We start from the raw sequence: 6,101 nt of genomic DNA on the forward strand, positions 1-6,101 counted from the left end.
TGTTGCCAGCTACTTGAAAATGTCCTCTGGTTTGTGAATAAAAAATCAGTTTATTGTGGCTGCTGCAGCAGAGGGATGCTCACAGTACCTGAATCTCTGCTTTGGGCAGCCCAGCTTGCCAGAGACTCCTGCTCCAACCAGGAGCTGGTGCCAGTTCCAGGCTGCAGACAGGGCAGGAGCACATGGGCAGCCTGTGCAGTGACAGACAGGTGGCCTTTGCAGAGGTGGAATGATTGAAAGAAATAAGATGCTTTTCCTTGCTACAGCTAATTTTGTTGTTGCCTGTTAGTTATCTTCAGTAATTGTTCTGTTTTGTGAGAGTAGTTTAATGTAAAGATAGGAGCCTTTTTTATTGTTCCAAGAACTTGGGTTAGTTTATCCATGGAATTTATTCTGTTTCACTGATGTTCTCACCTCCTGGGTTCCCTGAATGTTGATCTCAATTCTTTGTGCAAGGCACTTAGGCTGACTTTGTGTCTGCTCTTTCATGTGCAACCTCACCACTTCTGTTTCCAGTTTTGGGGGTTTGAACCCTGAACTGCTCCATATGTAATGCATTGTGGAAATGCCTTCTAGAGTGCAGGAAGATTTTAAAATTATCTGTAGAAGTGAGAAGTTTGGTCACAGGTCTTTGTTTTAGAGAACCTTATGAAAGAGGCCTTCCTGTTGAAGTCCTCACCTAATTTCTGAGAGTGACAGGTTTATTCTGGAAAACTGGATGCTTTGAGGCTGGAGTCTGTCAAAGTGGGAAATGGAACTGAAGCCAAGCAGGTGCTTTTAAAAATGTTTTAACTTGTCAAAAGAATTACCTTTCATCTCAGTAAGTTTCTTCCCACAGTGTAAAAGTGAGCAATGCTCAGCATTTTGCTGTTACAAATATGGGGAAACTGGTTTCTGTCAGTAGCACTGGGATGATCACTTGTTACTGTAGGCTGATCTTAAAGGATTAAGTAGTTTTAGATGTTCTTAGGTGTTCATCCTGCTATAGGTGGGATGAGTCCCCTCACTTTGATCACCTGGAAGAAAGGTGGGAACAGTTACCTTATTACCCACCTGTGCTTTCTCACTTCTGGCTTAGGGGAGGACAAACCTCTCACAGGAATTGCACTGTAGCCATCTTTTAAATGAAGTTTGGATCTGGAGTGGAAGTACATAGAAGATAAGTGAGGTTTTTTTCTGTAAACTTACCTGGGCTGCACATTATGCACGAGTCTAGATCCTTCAAGATTCTGTGATCATTAGTGGGTGTCCTTAGGGAGTAGGAGCTTAGCTGAAAACTGGTGTTCTTTGTACAATGCTGTGTGCTGAGGGATGTTCCAATTGACTGAAGCAAAGCTGTTTGGATCAAATCTAAGGAGTGCTTTGTAAAGATAACTGTCTTAAAGGATCTTCACTTTTTTTTAAGAGGAAACTAGTCTATGAAGAACTACATCTAATTTCTTGCTTATGGTAGTAGTGATTTTCTTTTTAAGGCTTGGAGGTGTCTATTCTGAAATGCAGATACTACTTTAAAGGTAGATGCTGTGTGACTCAACTTCTGTTTATATAAAGATATTATCTGTTAGAAGAGCTTTGAGAGTTCAAGGATTGGTATTTAAATACAAGCAACAGTTGAATTGTCTTTGTTTCTGGGGATGACATAAAAACATGACTTTCATCTCTTATTAGTTTCACATAAGCAGATCTTCAGTCTAAGTAGACTCTTCAGGCTGGCTATCAGATAAACCTCCCCACCCTGATGCTGGGCTGAAGTGTTTGAGTCACTACAGACTGGAGACAGATGTGGGCCTTTTAGTCTGTAGAAATGTTATTTTTGAGATGAGAATGATGCCACAGTATTTTAGCAGCAGATTAGTTGCTCAGCAGAATGCAAAGCGTCATAGTTTGTAAACCCCTGATTATTATGCAAGCCTGTGTGTGTGCCCAGTACTGGCTCCACCAGAATAAATGCTCCTGGGAGAATGTGGGCTTAAACTGGACCGTGTAAAACTGATGTCTCTGGGAACTGAGCAAGCAAAAACATGGTCATGGCACGATAGCAGAGCTAACTGCCTTTGTGCAAGTCCAGGCCCATGTTGCTGCACATAATCTTTGTTTCTGGTGAGGGAAAGTTCTTTATGTTCTTATTCTCTGCCAAGGGAGTTGTAGGGATGTGTTCTTGGAGTCCTGTGCTGAGAATGCCATTACTTTCTGCCGTTGTAAAGCATCTTAAGCCCTGAGTGCTGTCTCTGTGTGCTCTTGTGTGGAAGTGCCTGGTCTTCTAGCAGGAGCCAGTGTGCTTGACCCGTTATGACTCCTTAGACAGTTACTGGGTGTTGTGAATGTTTGGATTGCAAAACCAAGAGTATAGAGTTTCTCTTAAACTGTAATGCTGGTATTTATGAAAGTGTTTTCCATTTAAATTAAGACCAGCTCCAAGGATATTTTGCTTTGTTTAGCAAGTTTTGGGTTTTAGTTCACATTCTTTTGTCGCCTTTTTGGTGATGATCCTTAGTAACTTTTTTAGAACTTAAAACATCAGTCATACCGAGAGGTCTGGGATAGATTGAGGTTTTTTTATTATTTCCTTTGAAGCTATGTGTGCATGTTAGATCCATTTTTTGTCTAGAAGAAGTGGTATCTGTTCATGAAAGGACTGCTCTGCTTGTCCTGCCTTTACTGAGACCCTTCCTGGGTTTACAGCGAGATTCCAAAGACTGGCTCCTTGCAGAGGGAGTTGAGTTTTCTTGGACACCTCCTCAATAGCTGTGTTGGCTGGTAGTGAGCAAATGAGAGTTCGGGTGACTGAAATATGCATTTTAACTGGGTTGCTCATGCATGTAAATGCAGCCACCTCGACTGCAGCTCTGCTATCATTGTGTGGCCGGGAGATGAAAGGCTCGCCTCGGGGCGCTGACAAATGAGCTCTGGCAAGTTGTGTGCGGCTCAAAATGTTACTTTGCAAAGGTATCTGCTCGGCTGAGGAGTCAGCAAGGCAAGGGGATGAACTAATGCCTCACTCACGTCCGTGTGAAATTCGGTATCTTGCTTTAAATTGCCTTTAGAAATAGCTTTCCATTTTGGGGGCAGGAGGGAATCTGACCTTTCAGTGATCGACAGTTCAGGGGTGATTTGTGTTGTTTTTAAACACATTTTCTGCGGCAGTGTTCCCATATAGCTGAGGTCAGGAACCAAAGGGATGAACAAATTTCATCAGGGATTGTTGGTTTGTGCCCAGAGGCGAACCTCCTGTGCTTGGTCACACAGCAGAGCCGTGGGTAAAACCGTGCAGAGAAGCAGCCGTGGTGTGAGAGGAGCAAGCAGCTGCTGTGCAAATAGCTCCTTACCCAGCACAGGTGTGCATCCTCCCATCGATGTGCACACTGCCATTCCACAGCAGCCGTGATAGAGCAGCTGCTGCTGGCCCCTCTTGCCCCGATTCCAGCGTCTGAAATTGTTCTAATTCCTAGGGATGATACAGAAAGGAACCAAAGCCTGTAGATTATGTTCTTCCTGGAAGCCTGTAACACTCTGGTAGTCTCTCAAACAAGAGTAGCCAGACCTGAACACATGGTACAAGGTGTAAATTATACAATGGATTTATAAAACTGTGTTGTAATTCCTAACATTCTTGAAGTGCCAGTGTTGGGGCAGGGATTTAAAGCAGGGATCAGCATGTTAAGGGCTTGCTCCAGCAGTAATGGTTCAGTGAGCTGTAGCTGCTCCAAAACACTGTATTCTCAGGATGCCTCCAGAAATCATCCTGGTAGCCAACCCTCCAAACACAACTACTGAAACACCTGGATGTGATTTCACTGGTGCTGAGAATGGACTGCTTAGATTTTGAAGAGACGAGTTTTCTTTCCTCGTTTTTTTGACTCCTGCATTAAGCTTCCTTACTTTCTGTCCCTTCTTTTTCTTTTGTTTTAAACTTATTCTTTCTCTTTAGAGCTTTCATGCTCCCCTTATTCTCCATCACAGTGATGTTACATCTGGTTTAGGGGAAGAGAATTGTCACACAGTTGTAGCTTTACCTTCTACTTGTGGGTGTTGATGAAGGATTTTATTCCCAAAGTTGAGCTTCAGTAGAGGGATATTCTGCATTGTCACACCTGGGAAGAGCACATATGTATGTGTCACTGAAGCATTAATATTAAACTGCATGGGCACCTTCCTCAGCCAATAATAGTATAAGAAAATGGTTTTACTGGATATAAACAAATTACACTTGGACTTCAGCAAATATAAAGATCCTTCAGCTCATACTCTGTGTTGGAGTATCTACATAGATTGTAGCAATTAATTTGCTTTCCTGTAGTGCAAACTGCAATCTTCTTGGCATTATTTTATTTGGCTGATGACTGTCTGCCAGTCTGCAACTTGTAAAAGATGAGCTATCAGCAGTTCTTCATAGTAATATTTATCAATATCTGTCTTACAATATAAAGAGTGATTTTCAAAGATAAAACCCATTGTTTTATCTATTGTTGGTGGTTTCTCTGTGCTTATATGAATCTTTGTTTGAGCTCTCTGCAGTTCCCCTCCCACAAATAATCCCGTAAGTTTCTATCGTGGCCTTATCCTTATCCTCCCCTTAATTTCTGTAACAAACTCCAGCTCCTTTGAGATGGACCAACCCAATGCTAAAGCAAAAATTCCTTAGAGGAATGCCAGACTATGGAGTTGCTCATGTTTTCCATGTCTTATTTAGAATCATGGAATACCTCAAGCTGGAAGGAGTCCTCAAGGATCATCCATTCCAACTCCCTGCTCCTCACAGGAGTACCTAAAGCTAAACCATATGAATAAGAGCATTGTGCAGATGCTCCTTGAAATCTGACAGGCTGGATGCCATGAGCAATTCCCTATAGCCTGGTCCAGTGACTGACCACTCTGTGAGGAACCTTTTCCTAATGTCTAATCTGAATTTCCTCTGATGCAGCTTCATTCCATTTTCTTGTGTCCTGCTGCTGATCAGCAGAGAGAGGAGATCAGCCCCTCCTGTGTGAGGAAGCTGCTGGGCTGTGATGAGTTCAGACTTCTCCAAGCTGAACAAACCAAGTGACCTCAGCTGCTCCTAGTGAGTCTTTCACCAGGCTGGTCACCCTGATCTGAGCACACTTTAATTCATTGTCTTTCTTAAATTATGGGGCCCAAAACTGCCAACAGGACTTGAGGTGAGGCTGCACTGGCATAGAGCAGAATAGGGCAATCATCTCACTCATGGGGTGAGGGTATATTTGGCACCTCAGGGTATGGTTGGCCTTTTGCCTTTAGTGGGATTTGCATCTCTGTGCTGTCCTGTGCAAGGCTGTAGGAGCTGTGTGGTTTTCACAATAAACAGCCAAACCAGTTCCAATTAGGAGAGATTCATGTAAAGCACTAAAACTGGTGCAATCCTCCTCTGTTCCACGTCTGTTTGAGGGACCTGCTTTGCTCATTGCTCTTTGCTGCTGCTACTGCTATAAGGAATCATAGAATTGCTGAGATCATCAAGTTTGCTAAGATCATCAAGTCCAACCATTGACCCAGCACTGCCTGTGGGAAGCAGGGAACTAATTCCTTGTTTCACTTTTCTTGCATGTACATCTTTAGCTTTACCTCTTAAAGTGTCTTTATTTCTATCCATGAGTCTTCTGACTTCTACTCCTCTGATTCTCACCCTGATCCTGCTGGTGGGGGAGTGAGTGACTGTGTGGTACTTGGCTGCCAGCCGTGGTTAGAAGTGAGTGGTGTCTGTGTGGTAGCTGTAATCAAGGTTTATGACCCTGGCACACAACACTGTTGCATTTTTAACTTTCATCCTATAGAAGTTATGGTTACTATGAAATTCAACACAGTCTTATTTGTATGTAGGTGAAGTCCCTGTCGTCCTACAGAAGATGGACTGATACTAATGCTTTTGGCGTCTCAGGAAAAGTGGTACAGAGTAATTTGTGAAGATAGATGCCCCAAAAGGGGTAGAACTCAGCCAGCACATCTGGTATGGAAGAAGAAAACAACAAAAAAGGGCAAAACTTACTTACAGAACAGTTTAGGGACATGTTGCTTTAAAGAATAATATTTAATTTAGGTACTATTGCTGCTCATAACAGAAGAGTGTGAGAGCTGCACCAAAGGCT

The sequence above is a fragment of the Erithacus rubecula genome (genome assembly GCF_903797595.1).
Source record: "Erithacus rubecula genome assembly, chromosome: 2".
NCBI lineage: Eukaryota > Metazoa > Chordata > Aves > Passeriformes > Muscicapidae > Erithacus > Erithacus rubecula.